Genomic DNA, 19292 nt, shown 5'->3' with positions numbered 1-19292 from the left:
CCTCTGAACAAATATTGCCAAGAAAACCTTATGATAGGTTCACCACAGGAAACAACTTGAAGGCAAAGAAAAGCAACTTGGAAGTAAGGTAAACAAAAGAGGCATCATGAATCAAAGCACACAAGTCAATTGACATTACCTCCTAAGCCAGTGGTTCTCAATCTGTGGGTCCCTAGATGTTTTGGCCTTCAACTCCCAGAAATCCTAACAGCTGGGATTTCTGGCAGTTGTAGGCCAAAACACCTGGGGACCCATAGATTGAGAACCACTGTCTAAGAATTTTTATTCAATTAAATCGCTTTGTACATCCAGATGTGAATCATTATGTGATTTAAGTACCAAAAGAATCAAATAATAGATAATATACAAATATAATTCACTAGAGACAGAAGCAGTACAGAAAAAATAGAAATAGGTGCCTATCACACATACACAAATCAGTTCAATATATTTTGGCAAACTATTTATTCAGAACTCCCAATATGTAGATGTGAAATGAAACAATGAGGTCAGATAAACTTTACACAAATAAACAACTGTATTTTGAAACATCTATTTTAAAGCAAAATCCAAAATCTTGAATATTTCAGATTTCAGAATGACGGGTAAGAAATGCTCAACCTATAATATATGCCTACCTTGCACATCTGCAAAAATAAAGATGGGATGTGTTAGGTACTTTGAAATAACTAACATACTCTGTCATCAAGTTATAGTTTCTGTGATTGATTTATATTTTCTTGGCAGCTTGTTACATTTTTAGCCTATCTAAAGTTTCATATGTTCTGAATCATCCTCTCCAATTCCCATAGTTACACATGTACTGCTTTTCATTTCTTACCTGGGCCACATGGAATCTTCTTCTTTTCAGCAATATATGGCATATCATTTAAATGACACAATCACCAAGGTAGGTTGATATGATGATGTAAACACTTTCTGCTTACTTCCATAGTGATGTTGGTGGTAGTGGAGGAGGAAACAGAAACAAAAGCAAAGCAAGTATTCAGAAGTATTCAAAATTACACGAATATTCCTGTTTTACTATCCATATTATGAACGTCCATTTTCATGCAGTTTCTTTCAGATGGTTTATATGGAGAAGCATCTTTTGACAGTTTTCATTTCAAAGGGTAAAATGTAAAACTTTCTTAAAATAGAAGCTATCAAATACGAAATCCTATATGCCAGTTAACTAAAACTGCAAAATATTAAATATGATTCCATATCAAAATTCAGTAGCCATCAAATATGATATTTCAATGGTTTTAAAAGTGAAGTCCATAACTGTATCTCACATTAGCCAGCTGCCTAAATTAGAAGTAGAATCATTGACTAGATGAAAATATTATTGGTAGAAAATTTGACAAGGAGACACATCTCCCACGTAGGTAAAAAGCTATAAAATACTTTGCTATACACAACTAATGCCAATATTGTCACACACAATGCCTATGCCATTTATCAAATATTGCCAGTTTCTTCCAGTCAAAGATGAGATGCAGAAATCACTGGGTATCAAACACAGACATGGAATAGCTGTGGAATGTTTGAATTCTGAGCAAATATTTGACATCCAACTTCACAATTGAGAATATTGGAAGACAAATCTGTTTTGTCTCTGAAATGGAATCTGGCAGTTGTTACTTGGTGATGACGGAAGGCCTTCTCTTCTTTGCCATTACTTCACATGTCCGAAAGCCAATGCTTTGAATCAGAGCCCTGGCGATAGCCCTGGTGAATGAGATCTGAACAAGAATCAAAGAAAAGTTAAACCAAATAGTCCTACAAATAGCATATGAGTCCAGGGGTCCTGGGAGAAGCAAGGAGTGAGAGAAAAGTTCAAGATGTTGTGTCTGAGTCAACTCGGCAAAAATTATACAGATGAGAGCCAACCTTCTGGTGGCACGTACTGTGAGGCCTTTGTAGATATTCGTGGTGTGAGAGGGGATCATCCTATAAACCCACTTTCTAACATTTGGAAAAGATAGCTCAGCCCATCCTTAGCAGCTGTCTGAGCTATTTACAATGGCTGGCTGAGTTCCTGTTCCTCAGAGGCTTTAGGACATGTTCTACTTTACAAGGCAATGAAACCACCACTTATTTTACAAGCAAACACAGGAGATGTTTACATTGAAATCTAGAAGCCTGATAAAACTTATGATTTTATTGGGGTGTTGTGTGGTTTCCAGCCTTCAGATCCTCTGAAGATGCCAGCCACAGATGCAGGTGAAACATCATGAGAAAATGCTGCTAGAACACAACCATACAGCCCAGAGACCACACAACACACCAGTGATTCCAGCCGTGAAAGTCTTCAACAATATTTATGATTTTAGTTCCTTTGTGCTAGCTTTTGGGGAAGAGTGCGCCAATTTTAGACTTATTGCAGAATAAAAATAGACAAAGAAATTGGTTTTAGATCTGTGCTGGTGATTTCATAATTAAATTGTTCAGTTTTGAGTTTATGTGCCTCTGGTATTTTGGATCATCATCATCATCATCATCATCATCAAAAGGCCAGTCAGAGAGAAATTTAAATGGGAACCTATTCTCTAAGAGGTATATTTTTGGGAAATTGCCTTGAAATATGTGTAGAAGGCAATTCCCTATGATTTCTAATGAGCCTAAATAATAGATTTCAATGTAGAAGAAAGACCCAGCATGGTTTAATGGTTTAAACATAGAGCTGCAACTCTGGAGATCAGGGTTTAGATCCTTGCTCAGTCAGGCAACCCTATGATTGACCATGGGCAAGTTATCTTTTCAGCCTCATAGAAGGGCTCTTCTGAACAAATCTTGCCATGAAAACTCTGTGGTTGGATCACCATAGGTCAGAAACCATTTGAAGCAACACAACAGTAATGGGTTGGGGTGAGTCTTTCAGGTTGTATGGCCATGTTCCAGAAGCTTTCTCTCCTGACAGAGATGCCTCACAACCTCTGAGGATGCCTGCCACAGATCTGGGTGAAACGTCAGGAAAGAAAGCTTCTGGAACATGGCCATACAGCATTGAAAGACTCATAGCAACCCAGTAATTCCAGCCATGAAAGCCTTCGACAATACATACAACAGTAATGTATAAAAGCCATAGCTCCACCCAACTGAAGGTATAGGAATTGTACTTTGAGTGTTGATAACACAGAGAAATATTCTACAGGTCCATTGCTCTAAATAATTATTCGCTATTAGATGAAATCTGCTTCATCAGATGCATTCAATGACTGTATATTGGTGAAGACAAGTTGACACATGCTCAGCTTCCAACATCACTAAACATAATTCCAGCAATGAGCCTCGCCATTCAAAACAAGTGCTAAATCTGGATCTTGATGAGAGCAACTCCTGCATCAAAAAAATGCTGCCTGTGCCCATTCTAATTAGTAAATTATACCATGTCACAACAAATTCCATGGCTTCATATTTCAGTTGCTCATATCATCCATTTTATTACAGCGGAAGGAATTTTTGCCTCTTGCAACCAAATATACATAGATCCTCCACAAACTGCTACACAACTCATTATGACTTCATGAGTTAAGTGTTGATTGTGATAGTGATGATGGAGTTTGCACACCTATTAGTGGAGCATCACCCCCCTGAAGTTTTTCTGCTCATCTACTGCTGATGCACCTCCTGCTCTTATAGCATTAATGCAAGTTTGACATACAGACTTTAGTGGAAGATAGTGCTAATTGCCATGCTGTAAGAAGACATCTGCTGATTCCTATCACGTATCAATAGCCATTAAAGGCAAAAGAGTAACTTATCAATGGCCTCTAGATAATCTAACCATTATGGACAGGACCAGAGACATCATACATATCTCCAATTATCTATTGTTAGAGATTAGCATTAGACAGCTACTGACTTCTGCAAATAGGTCTCCTACAATCTGTATTTGGTGAGGTAAAGATGCTATCTGGATTAGATATACCTTGAGTTTGATCAGGCAAAACTCTTGCACTCTGATAAGCATTTCTGACAAATTAAATGCATTTATTTGAGCCTTGAAAACGTACCACACCCATGTTTCCATTGCATTGAGCCATGGGAGATAAAGTGGTGTTGATGCTGTACTGTAGATATACCCTCAGTTAGTTTCTAAAGTGCTGCAACATTCCCTTGTATACTGATATTTAAGCATAACATAATTTACCACCTCATCAGTATGCAACGGTGTTGCTGGGCTTCCGGTGGAGGCCAGCTCATAAATGGAGTAGAAGCGTTGTACGACATTTCCCTCCCAGCATGAGAGCCTACCCATGTTGTGCTGGCTTCATTGGATGGATGGATCCTCAGCATGGATCCTCACCGCTTGGGAGACGCATCCCACATGTGAATGGGGAATGATGTGCATGGTGAGACATTTGCCCCACTGCCTTCTTTTCTTTGGTGAAGCCAGGTGAAGTGAGACACTTTGCCTGGCCTTTGTGATAAACTCATATGTCTTTGATTTCTATCATGTGATCTTTGTCTTTTGCCACTGCTTTCCACTTTTCCCAGTATTATCATTTTTTCCAATAGTGATTTTTCTGGCAATACGTCCAAAGCATGACAGACCTGGCAGTTTAATCATTTTGGCATGTAGTGAGCATTTGGGATTTATTTGCTCTATGAGTTTTTATTTGTTTTTGTTAGTTCATGGTCTATGGAAAATTCTCCTCTATCAATACATTTTGCATGAGTAAAAGATAATTAAAATCAAGAGAAATGAAGCATGCAGAGACAGAAACATTGTTCAACTTGGCTCTGTCTTACTCTGATTTACACTTGGATTATCTGCAAGGGATTTATATGTATTTAAGACATGTATGCTCACATATTTTCAGTCACAATTGACAACTTCTTTTTTGCTCTGCTAAATAACTCAGTGAGGGTTCTTAAAATGACTGAGTCAGGCTAGATCTACACTGCCCTATAATGCAGTTTCAGACTGTAGAGTAACTGCATTGAACTAGATTATATCAGTTTACACTGCCCTATAATCCAGATCAATCCACATCGTCAAACTCGATTATAGAGCAGTGTAGATCCAGCCTCAGATGCATTTAGTGCTATATGTCATTCTGTCTTCTTCTTTAAAAAAAAGTTTTGTTTGAATATTTATTGAACATTTAAACCACAAGTGCAGATGATAGTTACCAAACTCTCAATGAGTTTAATACTTATCTTGAACTAATCCACAAAAATAGCAAAACAGTAACTAATATCTTTTACTTCAATTGGTAACATGGAGTGTTTTTGGTGACATTATAGCTCATACTTTTATTTTTTAATAATAATTTAATTTATTCATTTAATCTATGAAATATATGATGATGTATGTATCACCCTGATATCTTTTGATATATGGTGCAATAGAAATCGTTTTTAATAAATAAAGCTGGTAGAGATTATGATTTACGATATATTAAGTCAAGTTCAAGTTCATGTTTGTTTCCCATAGTTCAGGCATTTAATATCTAAATCTCAATATCCAATTGTTACTCACAGAGTACACCCGTTCAATCAATGGGAATTTTTAATGCATGGATTTAAGGAGTCACATTTGTTCTCTCTTTTCTTTTCTTTTTGCAAATATAGAGGATCAACTTTAATTTATAGGTATTCTTTTGAAAAACATTTGTAGTACAGAATAGTAACGTAATAGTAAGAAATGAATAAGGAATGAAGTTTTTAAACTTATCTCAGTATTAGTAACACCTTTCAAAATCATTTCACTAAGGGATGGGTAAAGTATGGTCTGTGGGTCATGTGTGACTCTTGGGATCCCCCAGAAGACCCCCACGGCCCCAGCTTTCTATTAAGAAAAAAGATTGGAGATTGATTCAAGGTGATTTTGGCCCCCAATTTAAGCAAAACTGCCAAAATGCAGTATTTTTAGTTCCCTAACTCTGCAAAACTCCCCAAAACACCAAAAAAAGGGGAAAAGTCACATTTGTTCAAAGATTTGATTCTAGTTGGAACTAATCACACTCCCTTTTTAGTTTATTCTTCTCTTCTTAATCTTTTGAGCACTTCTGCATTCTTTGTGTCTATATTCTTACTTGCCTTGTAGGCTTTCTAATATTTTTCCTCTTTTTATCCCTTCAGCTTTCTGCAAATTAGTTTTCTTATTTCTTTTAATTACTCGCTACTTTTTTGTGGAGTCATAAATAACTGTATGGTAACACAGTTCCCATATGGTTCACTACTCTAAATTGTCTGCATAATAGTACAATTTTAGGGGGCTTTATCCTCCAGATTATTTTAAAATGCCTTTTCATCCTCCATCCTTATCTTTATTATCCTAATTTGTAAGGAATTGCGTAGCGTCTCCTCTCTTCATGATCTGATCCTGCCCTTCTTTCTTTTGTTTCGGAACCAATTTTGCTCATGCTTTTCAAGAATGCTCATACATGTTTGATCATTCCCCCTGTTTTTATTTCTTTTTAGTGAAGTGAATCCTTTGGCTTCTTTTTGTTATACTATATGAAGCATCAATGTTGTTATTGTTCAATCCGTAGACTTTCAGTTATTTGTATTTATTTCTAGGGTTGCTAGAATGAAAACTGGGGAAGGCTTCTGTATTTTCAATGGTTGTATAGAAGAGGGAATTTCAGCAGGTATTGTATGCCACACAACCAGCAGGTAACAGGCAATAACTGGTGAAATTTCATCTTCTACAGAATTAGTAGAGGTACAAGAGCCATCTCCAGGTTTCACTCCGGCAACAATATAAAAAGCTTTGTCTGTGGTCCCTTCCTAAAAATATGAGCATTGTGCAAAAAATCAAATCACTTATATTTGAATTTTTGGAGACATTCTCATGATTATTTAAAACCTTTCCTCTGCATTCTAACAATCCAGATTTCTAAAATATGAGCTAATTAAATATAATAAAACTTAGCAATGCAACAGAGAAGGAATCCTGGAGTTTAAGAGAAGATGGGAGACTTTTTTCTTACAATTCTTTGCATTTCATTTTGTCACAATTTGATTTACGTTTCCATACTATCCATAAAGCAAAACAATTCAAGAAAGCAAAGGTATTCAACTCAAATATCACAACTTACCAATAAAAAGATGTTTATGAGCTAACAATAATTAGTTAAGTTATCGGTTTGATTTCAAGCTAGTAAAATGACTTAAACTGTTCTCTTTATGCTTTTCTTTAAAATTCCACAGCTGTTGGAAGACATTCTTCATGCGCAACTGCTTGGCTTTTGCATCTGGAACTGAGCTAAAGTACGCTTTGTCACGGTTACTTAAAAACTGGAACAGCTGCGGCAGACCTTTATGTGAGCTTTAACCTTTGAAGCAAGCTTTGAAATCAATTTGAATAAAAAAATTTCAAAGTCAGCACGAGACTTTGAGAAATATAGATTTCAGACAGTGTTTCAGCTACTCTGCATTACATCAGCGGTTGTCCTCATAATAAATATTTCACACATTTTATTGAAGTACAAAATGCAGCAAATAAGTCTAGATATGTCATGAAGGCCAAGAAGTTTTCTGTTTCAATGAAAATTTTATAGCGGTACATACAATGAATTCCAGCAGGAAAAGCATCAGAGGATCTGCTAGAAGATGTGTGTTTTAGATTTGTTCTTGTTGCATGCCTCCAAATCATGACAATCCTAAGGTGAACCTATCATAGGGTTTTCCTGGCAAGATTTGTTCACAAAAGGTTTGCCATTCCCTCCTACTGAAGTTCAGAAGAATGTGACTTGCTCAAGGTCACCAAGTGGGTTTCTGGGGCTGAGCGGAAATTATTTATTTATTTATTTACAGTATTTATATTCCGCCCATCTCACCCCGAAGGGGACTCAGAGCGGATCACATTATGTACATATAGGGCAAACATTCAATGCCCATAAACACATCGAACTGAGACAGAGACAACAGACAGACAGACACAGAGGCAATTTAACTTTCTCCTGAGGGGATGTTCGATTCTGGCCACAGGGGAGAGCAGCTGCTTCATCATCCACTCTGACGGCACTTCCTCATTCCAACGTCGTAAATTAGAATTCTCCCTTTTGTTTGCAGCTTCTCCTGCAATGTTTAAATTTGATGCTTCTGATGGAATTGATTGATCTCACAAATGTTTATGATAGAAATGTCTTCCTATTGGCCACCTCATCACATGGGCAGAAATGAGTGTCCTAGCATCTTGGAGTTCACCGGATGGAATCACATGATGTACAGCGGGGCTCCGTGGAGGAAGCACCCTGGTAGTATGGCAGGAGGCTTCCCTCAAAACACTGGAGTTTCCCTTTTTCCTTAAACAATCACAGGGCCAAGTATACAGCAATGCTTCACCACATGGGATGGGAAAACGTCAGCTGCAGGTGAGGCAGGCATGGGATGCTGTGATTGCCCTGTTGCCCCGCCATTCTGACTTACTAGTTTTGACTCGATCTCCACCGGTACAGGAAGAATCAATTGGAAACAGAGGTACAGGTAACATGTCAAAGGTACCACCAACGCTGAGCCCTAAGTGGCACCAGAGCATATTGATTTTGTGCTTTAGGAAGACCATCTCCTGATGGAAATGGGGGTGCTACAGCAGGAACAGTTAATCTGCCTTGAGAGCAAGGCTATGTTGAGATGCTGACAGTTACGCTTATGTAACTTTCCTCCAGAGCTCAGTGAGGCTGGCAAGGGGACTGAGGTGCCATGCATAGATTCCACCCACACACTCATGCCCGGGCACTGATGAAAGAACCCGGGTGAATGATTAAGACTTTCCAAGTGTGTGAACACATTCAGAAAAACCCACTTACCCTTCAAGTAACATAAACGTTGACATTAACAAGGAAAAGCTCTACTTCTAGGAGGGAGAAGTTAGAGTTACCAGGTAGCCATTTTCTTCCACTCCACACCAAACCTAGCTGCCTTCTTCAATACTCCATAGACTCAAGAATTAACATACATGGTGATATTTAGTGATCCTTCATTACAGAGGTGGGGGACATTTGACCCTCAAGGTGCTTTATACAATGGCTCCCATTAATCCTCCCCATTGGTCATAATGGTTGGGCCTTCTGGGAGCTGAAACCATTCAGATAGCTAGAGGATTTCCACATCTGTTTTAACAATGTTCACATTATTATAGCACGCACAGATTTTCTCCTTCCTGCATGCCTCCTCAGATATTGTCTTTTACACAGTTCTTGGAGGACATTTATGAGTCTTCTCTGTTCTTGCAGTTGGTCACCCAAATGTGACCACCCAAAATCCTGACTCCTCCATGCTAAACCCCCAACTCCTTTTAACATCTGGGCTTGCTGGGAATGGAAATTTCCTGAGGGTCTATTTCTGGAGGCTGTGCTCTGTCAACAGCTCTTTGGCAGCACATCGACTTTGCGCCTGCCAACAGAGTATTATTGTATTGAATTGGGTAGTCTAATGTCAAAAAGAGAAGGTACCCAGTTGCTATGCGCCAAACTCCCCTAATTATAAACATGAATCGTTCCAAGAAGGCCTCTCAAGGGGTTAGAGAGTGGTAAAGCAGGTGGATTGGAGTGTTAGTTTACTTTGAGTGACCAAAAGCAAAGGAATGACAAAATCTTGCTCCTTTCATGGATGAGGAGAAAAGGACATTTTGCCATACTAGGGTTAGCCAAAAAGAATGTGGTGGGAAAGAAGCTACAAATGTCATTATTTGTTTTTCTATGTAATTCCTTTTCTTCTGGTCAGCCTACCTTGGAAGAAGAATTGAATGCAAAAGGTGAGAAATAGCTCAAGCATCAAGAGAACTGGCTGTACTCTCTGGAAGACTCAGTGGCCTTCCAAATTTAGTGTTTCATGCACATGCATATTAGCAGCCTCCAGAGACCAGGCATCTTATGGCCTAAAAAGGCACATGGGCACTTTTAATTGATACCGGCTTCTCTCCTTTTGATTGCTCCCATTCAACCCATTGTCTCCCTCTTTCTGTTATATTATGGTTTCTGCTTTTTCTTATAAATCCCTGACCATTTGTCTCCTTGGGAGCATGACTGTGTTCTGTTAGAAGGAAAAGCACATTGGTTGGGTTTAACTCATATTCTAGACATGCTACCCATGCTGTTGTGGACCATAATCTCACCCAGTTTCCATGTTTTTGTTTTAAAAGCACATCTGTAGTGCTCGTAGAAGCCAGGATGCATGGCAAAATGTGCAGACAGCCTTCTGGCAAATTATTTTGCAAGAAAATAATTTGACCCAGCCTTTCAGGCATGCACTGAAGCAAGGAATAAAATAGAAGGGATGAACAAGGGAACAGTACAAGCAACGAAGTGGGAGAAGGTGGGATTCATTGTCAGAATGCAAGAATGAAGTTGGAGCCCCTGGTGGCACAGTGGGTTAAACTGCTGAGCACCTGAACTAGCTGACCAAAAGGTCGGCAGTTTGAATCCAGGGAGCAGGGTGAGCTCTTGCTGTTAGCCCCAGCTTCTGCCAACCTAGCAGTTTGAAAACATGCATATGTGAGTAGATCAATAGGTACCGCTCCAGCAGGAAGGTAACTGCACTCCATGCAGTCATGCCGGCCACATGACCTTGGAGGTGTCTATGGACAATGCCGGCTCTTCGGCTTAGAAATGGAGATGAGCACCAAGCCCCAGAATGGGACATGACTAGACTTAATGTCAGGGAAAAACCTTTACCTTTACCTTTAGGAGGAAAGAGTGGGTTAGTAATGAAAGTGAAGGTATACAAGAAGTGACCTTTCAAGAGCACTAAGTAAGTAAGGGGAGTGTGAGCACTAGAAGTGACAAAGAACAAAAAGTGAGAGATTGCTGTTTCAGAGATGAAAGGAATCAGTTATCCCAATGCCAGAAGATCTAATGAAGATCTGTGAATTAGCTGAGATTAACAAATTGATTATACTGATTAAGGAGAAATCTTTGGCAAATTTTAAGAAAAAATGGGATATTTTCCTTACCTTTTCATAACAATACCAGGAATATTTATTAACTGTGGGGTTCATGAATGAATAGAGCGTTGCCAAAGTAAAAGTGTAATTACTTTTAAAGAGACTAGACCAGTGGTTCTCAACCTGGGGTCCCCAGATGTTTTTGGCCTACAACTCCCAGAAACCCCAGCCAGTTTACCAGCTGTTGGGAATTCTGGGAGTTGAAGGCCAAAAACATCTGGGGACCCCAGGTTAAGAACCACTAGACTAGAGTAATGAGGAATAATAACCTTTTGGTATTTTATATATCTAAAAAGCTTGTTGGTGTGTTTTATTTTTGTGTTTCCTCATTAAAATACTTTTAAAAAAAGAATTGAGGCATGGTGGCATTGCATGATTTCAAAGAAAGGGAAGGGAGAGAGTGAAGTGCACTTCAGCTTGCTTTTAAACATATTACACCAATAATACACAATTGGTTAAATTCAACTGATGAATTGTCCTCCAGGAGGATGCTCTTATATCATTTATCTTTTCCAGTTTTGCTTTGGTTTGGAAGAAACCAGCTGGAGGAAAGAGAGGCCAACCTTCCTGGCCTCCTTGGTAAAGTAATTAATACGTGACAGCACATTAGCAGCACCTGGGCTTGGCAGAAGGAAAGGTCAAGCATGAGGCCATATGCCTGCAAAGACTTCCGAGTGACCTGCCTCTGAGGCCCTGGTTAATTTCTTTACACTTTGTAAGGAGACTGATAATTGGAAGACAGATTGGAGGAAGACTTTCTTGACAGAACCATAGATGGGAGAAAAGGTTATTCATGTGCCTACTAACATGCTCAGAGCATTGGTAAAAAGCTTGCATTTCTAAGAGTCCATGTCCAACTGTCAGTGTTGAGAATGATAAAAGAGAGTCTTAATTGTGTGACATACCTTATGAACAAAAAACCTCCCCAACTCTAGAATGATGAGGTGGGGGTGGGACCATACAAAACTTTATTATGATCCATAGACCCACAGCTGTTGAATAAATAGCATACAGGAATTTACAAATCTCTCATAACCGGGGAAATAAACAATACAGACACATACTACACAGTGTCAGGTAATACCCTGATTGGAAACTAGACTCTTTCTCAGTCTTGCTGCCACTGCAAGGAAGTTTGCCACCATGAGGGTCACCCTGTCGTGCTTGTCCTCCAAAAGATGTCTGACCTTCCCTTGCAGGGAATGGTCGGACAACTGGGTCAGGATTGGGTGTAAGAGTTGGCCATGTTGAGCTGAGTAATAGTGACTACAAAACAGTGTCCTTCAGATATGCTTAAGGACTTGCATTTCTCTTTTGAGAAATCAAGAACTGTGTCTGATCACTATGTACATCCCATACCTTGGAGGACCAGAAGAGCATCTGGCCTAACTTCTGCCCTGAAATCCAGCCACTAAAGATGCCATACTATGGCCAAAGGTAAAATGTGTTTGCTCCAAGCCTTGGGCTTTCTAAAACCAAGCATCTATAGGACTCAAAGAATTTAGTAATCAGACTACGCTACCCTGTTGGTGAACCTCACTCAACACATTTGTGTTGCAGAAAGTTGTCAAAAGGATTGATTCCCTGTTTACCAATCACCACAACAAAAGAGACAGAATAGAAGGTGGGATGTAAATATTTTAATTAATAAATATGCAGTGACAAGTGGCTCTCTGTGCCAGCCTCTGTTCTTTCTAGTTCCTGCACTGAGAGACTTTCCCTTGTAAGGCCACAGTTGCCCGTGTGGGTACCGTTGAGGCCCCTTGCTGTCCCCTTGCTCCTATGGAGACGATAGCAGCCTTCTTTTCAGTGACATCTCCAGGAGCTGTGAGAACTAATGCAACAGCCAAGGGGCAGTGCAGAGCAGAGTAGTTGCATGGGTCAGAGGTATAAATAGATGTGTTGTGCTGTAAATAGCCCCCCGGGTGGCCATGCTGAGTGAAGGCCTGATGACAGAAGGACGTTCCACAACACACCAGAAGGAGACCCAAACCGCTGTTACTTGGGGGCTACTAGGGATGGCAAAAGCTAAGCCTTCAACAATACTGTAGCTCTTTTATTAGATTGGCATATTTTTTCTCATTGTGTCTCCCAAATGAAATTTTTATACACGCCATTAGCAATAGTGGCGTGTGTAGCCTCTGAAACCTTTTATCAGAGTTTGGTACAGTTTGCCCTCGGTGTAGTCTGTGGCATGGACTATGCAGAGAACTCTCTGTTGGCAATACTCTCCTGGGAATAACATTGCTGTTGACATATTACTGGCTGCTAATAGGTGTTTTGCTCTATCAGGGAGGAAGCTCTTGATAGCTGCTTAGTAACCTCCCAATACAACAATCTCCAACAGGATTTAATTTCTAAAATGCGAGGTGTGGGGTTTAAGTTTAAGTAGATGGGATGATGACAGTGTACCTCATCAGAGTACAAAACGCCTTGTAAGTATCACTGATGTTTATAGGCTTCTCTTTGCTGAAGTTAAATAAGAAAAATGGGGCATCGTATCATCCAGTATGTTACAGCTGAAAACTGGAATGCACATGGCCATGAAGCATCAGTGGGTGCTCAAGAAGGAAGAAGCTGTTAATGAGGAAGAACAAAGAAACTAGGAAATGTTTGCTTTTGCCTGAGTTAACAGGGAACACTTTCCTGCCACTTCTCCTCCTACAGAGTAAATTCAGTACAAAATACTTTGGCACTTTGGACTCAGGTTGCAGCAATTGACATCACTCAGATAAAAGGGGGAAAGTGGTGCAAAAGAGAGACAAACCAGGTTATTTTAAAAGTAGGTGAACATGGGTATGACAGGAGATGAATAGGGACAGTTAGTCGATACAAGATTTCCATCTATCAGAGATACTATGGTACTTCTGTATCGGAGGACATGATGGCCAAGGTTTCTTGTACTGCTGTAATTTAATGTGTCAGGAAAAAACAGGCCCACCCCCACCTTCAAAAAATATATAATCTAGATCTTGAAAACCTAATATAAAATGATGCACTCTGTACTGGGCTCAGCCTCTAATTCCTACCACTGGAAATGGACTAGTTCAATAGCAAAGAACATGGTTTGCATGCAAATGCTTCCTGATCAATTTCAAGCATTTCTGTTCAAGCTGGAAAAAAAACCCCTCTTCTCTGAAATCCTAAAGAGCCACTGCATGTATTAAGCAACTATTGTTCACTTATATATCTCACCCTATGTTCTGGGATCTGAGATGCAAGTAAAACGGGTTTACACATATGAAAATGACTTAAAATTTAAAGTTAAGGATTTTTCATATACTCACAAGCAATCTCTTTTTCAAGACAGAACTGCAACTGAAAATATATGTCACTACTTATCTCTGTTGTTATTGTGTGCCTGATTTATGATGACCCTAAGGGTTTTCTTGGCAAGAATTGTTCAGAGGGACTATGCCTTCCTCTGAGGCTTAGAAGACGTGACTTGCTCTAGATCATCCAATGGGTTTTCAATTGTCCAAGTAGGGATTTAAACCCTGTTCATCTGAGTCCTAGTCTAATGCTCCAACCACCACAACATGCTAGATCTCCTCCTGTCCACCTATAATGGACACTAGGAATAGAGTTATTAGTCACAGACAAAGGAATGAAATATCTACTAGTAGTAGATCAACCAGTGAAATGAAACTAGGAAATGGTGTTCCTGAGAAAGCAGATGAGGTATGAGCAAAAAAGGAAAACACAATATGAGCTACACTTGAAAAGATAGCAATTAGTCTAATGGAAGATGAGCAACAAAAAACAAGAGAAGTTGAGGTGAATATACCATGAGCTGCCTTGAGTTCCATTCCTGGGAAAAACACAAGATCTACATTAAGTGATCTTGGTTTTGCAACACCCCTACATGACTATACCATTAACATATCTGGAGTCTTTCATTTAATGCCCTGTTTTCCTTTCTCTGCCCTCATTGTGGATTGAAAGAACAAAAATGATGCCCCTTATTTGCACCAGTGCTTATGACATGTCCAGGACTGTTGCACTCTGAGCAGGGCCTCTTGTCTCCTCAAAGCGGGGACAGGTGGTGGTCTTAGCAGAGCCCTTGCATAATGGGGTCACGCGCAAGGCCCCAGTGGACCCTCTCATGGCTCGGAGAGCAACTCTGCCCTTACCGGCCTCTATCCCGGCACCTGGGCTGCCACTCCCAAGCCATGACGGAGTGAATTAGCACCTCTCCGCTGCCTCTCATCCCTGGACAGCAGCTGCACCTGACACGCCTCTCATTCTCTAATCACTGTGCTAAATATAATGCAGCTGGCAGAGTCCTCACCGTGGGGTCAAAGGGATGCGTTCAGGGCCCGTGTGCCATCTCACTGCTTTTTTGGCATTCCAAAGCCCAGAGGAAAACCTAAGTGACTCTTAGTCACTCACATCTTTTCACTCGAGCAGAAATCGAGTGAAAAGATGTGGCACCATGGTTTCGAGATAGTCTGCATTTTGTCAATGAAACTGAGCATAGCCAGTCTCCTTTGAACAGGGCCGGGGCACAAGATTGGCAGTGCTTTCATTAGGAACAAATGGAATTATAAGAAAAGATTGAGGCAACATGCTTCAAAAGCATATTATCCTAGGAAATGTATTGATGTCTTATAACTGAACATAGCAGCTGGGGAACGGATAACTTTACAGATGTTACACTGCAAATTCCATCACTGGCAATACCTGATCAGGACAGATGAGAACTGGGAGTCCAGCAGGTCATATGTCCTCTTGGGCTAGAGTGCCCTGGAACATAAAAGCAAAAGGAAAGCTTTATTTATTTATTTATTTATTTAGGCTTCTAGCTACGTGCCTTCAAGACCTTTTCAACCTATGGGAACCTTAGAGGGTTTTTATAACTAGGGTTTTTTGTTTTTTGCAAGATTTATTCAGAAGGGATTTACCATGGCCTTCCCTTAAGAGAATGTTACTTGCCCAAGATCACCCAGTGAGTCATGGCTGAACAGGGATTCAGATCCTGGTCTCCAGAGTCATAATCTAGTATTCCCTCTACTGTACCATACTGATGCTCAGACTGGGACTGTGAGAATGGAATTTGTGTCTAGGCTTTCATAAGACTGATGCTTTTGGGTTACTCTTTAAATAACATCTATGATGATGATGATGATGATGATGATGATGATGATGATGATGATGATGATGATGATGATGATGATGATGATGCAATGATAGGTTAAAAGAGTTTATGCAGGTATGTGTAATGCATGTAAATGCATTTAGATGTATGGGGTATTTTGACTCCAGCCTCTGACACAATTTAGATCAGAGGTTACATTACAAGAGACTCCACAAGAGGAGCAAGGATGATAAGTGAAAAGCCTCTGAAAAAAAATCCAAATAAGTCTCTTCCCCTAGTTATTTCACCTTCATCCACAAATCAAGGGGAATGTAACTTTAGTACCGGTCTTAGAACAGGTGACAGTTTTAGAGAGGCCCTATGATTGCTGACTACAACCTCATGGGGCCTCCCGCCATCTGGGAAACACACAAGCACACAGGGTATGGGTTACTAATGAGATTCTTGACTGTTGGCAGCTCTTGAGGAACGATTGACATGGGACCATAGATTGATGATGCCATAAGCAATGTTTTGGAGGAAGAAGCTGGCCTTATCAGCCCAGCGAACCTATATCTCTGTCACAAGACTCCCAGGCAGGACAGTATTAAGCATTCATTACACATACCTGCACAAACTCCTTGAATAAGGAGTTGGGCTACTTTCTCCTATATCCTATCATATGGTTTTCCAACAGCCAGAGCTCTTGGAAGAGGCTAACAAATTGTTCCTTGGAGACTTGCAATGGGGAATAAGGGCTCTGTGGCTTGGATTTGTGTGGGAAAAAGATTTAACCGATGCTTGTCCCTTGTCCATGACAAGTAGTTGTGGGGGGTGGGGGGAAGAGAACTATCAATTTGATGCACAATTTCACACCCTTTTAGTGAAGAGTAAGGCTTTGAAACTACCTCTTACAGTTCTGGGACCTGTGGGAGAGGTCTACCCTTAAGGCTGGCCTAGAAATTTCCTCTCATTTATAAAGTCTGGAGCCTTCTCGTAAATGTCCATCTGGGGAACAATCCAATTGTTGAATGTCCTTCAGGTTCAGATATTTCGCCCAAGACAAAGGACGCTTCTACACTAGACTAAATCCCAAGAGGAACTGGGATATTAGATCTCAGTTTCTGCCAAGATTGAGTTCCAACCGAAACCCCAGACTTTCCCATAGGAGATGACTACATGCCCATCCAGGTCAACCTCTGGTTGACCAAGGAGGGCATCCAGACACCTTCAATTTCCTCCCAAAAATGTGGAGGCCCCTCCAAAGAGTTCTCCTGATATGTGAAAATGATGCTTCTGCCAGGAGATCTCTCCAGAGGAGCATGAACTGCTGGCAGGCCCCTCGGGTAAGTTTTTTTGGGAAAAGTGGAGGGGATAAAAGGGGAGAGGGTGGGTGCCATCCTGCTCCTTCAGACTCTTTGAGCCCAACGAACTGGGATCACTATAAGGATTTATCCCTGGGACTGAGATAGTAGTTCCAAGAGTCAATCTCTACAGGACACTCACCTACAAAGATCCGGACCTTAGCTTAAGGTCTGGATCTTTCCAGATGTTTAATTAATCTGGATAAAACTGTAATATCCCAGTTTTCTACGGATTAAATCAGTTTTACCTGAGCCGTCATTTGGATGGAGATCCAGCCTAAGATAATACATGTTGGGAAACAACAGGGTCTTTTGAACATATTTTTGAGTTACCAAAATTCCAGGTATGTGTTATCTGGTTTTCATTACAGTATCATTCATTTTGTCACTGCAACAGATTGACTATTATTTTTGCTCTTCAGATTACAATCCTCTTTTATTACATTACCTCCCTGGATTATATCTGCCTAAGGGGCCTGAATACCCTAAAAGCACCAGATCCTTGTCTGATCTTAGAAGGTAAGCAGGATCAGACCTCGTTAATACTTGGATGGGAAATCACCAATCAATACTAGGTGCTGTAGGGTGTACTTTAGAAAATGAACTGGCAAGACCACCTCTGAGTATTCTTTGCCCTAAGAAAACCCTATGAAATTAATGTGATAACCATAAGTCACCAGGTGATTTGAAGATACACACACACATATGCACTGACTCTATAAGGCAGTGGTTCTCAACCTATGGATCCCCAGGTGTTTTGGCCTACAACTCCCAGAAATCCCAGTCAGTTTACCAGCTGTTAGGATTTCTGGGAGTTGAAGGCCAAAACAGGACTTATAGCAGTTGAGAACCACTGCTATAAGTCCACCTTTGACCTTGAGTTGTAACAATAACCAATTATGGCGTCACTTATATCACTGTGATGACATAATTGTATTGCACCCCTTGACATCCATCGGGAAGTAGCAGCCAGTAATGAAAGGACCAAGACATTGACATCTCCAGCCCATCCTGTTTGGATATCAGCCAGCAAGCCAATGCCTTAAATCAAGAAATAGTTTTCTAAGATCTACAGAGATACTTGCAGGAACACCTCAGCAAGCAAGAGTCCAAAAGTGGCAGGCTAAAACCCAGAACCTCAATCTATGGCTGATATCGGATGAGAAATTACCCCCTGGGCACACAGAAGATGCTGAACAGACTGTGCTCTGGTGCCACGAGATGCAGAGCCAATTTTAAGAAATTGGGCTACAAAGTGGAGTCCACAACATTTGAGTGCAGAGAAGAGCAAACCACAGACCACAATGCAATCTGAGCCCTGCCACATGCACAATGGAGGCGCTTCTCACAGCAACACCAGAGGCACTTGAAGTGGCCAGCTTCTGGTCAAAGGAAATTTAGTATAATGCCAAGTTTTTAACTTTGTATGTAGTTTTTTATACATTATAACTGTATTCTCAATTCGCTTCTGACACAATAAATAAATAAATAGTTGGGAATAACAATTAAATTTAGGCTTATGTTGATAGCTGGTTACATTTTTACTCACAAAGTCAAGCAGAGACATTACATTTAGTAACCATTTCTTCAACACTCTCTTAACAGATAAACTTTCAGGCTACTTCAAGCATCTTATTTAAAGAGGCTAGAAGTTCAATTTACAAATTTGTTTCTATAACATTGTGATGCCATCTGGCGGTCAGTTCAGGCAATTAGGACATGTAGGACATCCTACATCTTAAGAGTCATGTTGGATAGCTTTGTGGTTTGAATGTTAAAATAGCAATTAGATTTTCAGCTATTTAGCATCTCATTATGATGTCTTATGACAATTCATCTTTAAAAGAAACATTTAAAATCTTTTAAATAAATAATAAGATAGGACACTTATACAAGGGAAAAGTGAAACAGAAAGAACCAATCCAGGATTCTTTCTATTTCAAGA

This window comes from Anolis carolinensis, chromosome 6 (genome assembly GCF_035594765.1).
Source record: "Anolis carolinensis isolate JA03-04 chromosome 6, rAnoCar3.1.pri, whole genome shotgun sequence".
Classification (NCBI taxonomy): domain Eukaryota; kingdom Metazoa; phylum Chordata; class Lepidosauria; order Squamata; family Dactyloidae; genus Anolis; species Anolis carolinensis.
Note: the sequence above shows the minus strand (reverse complement) of the source record.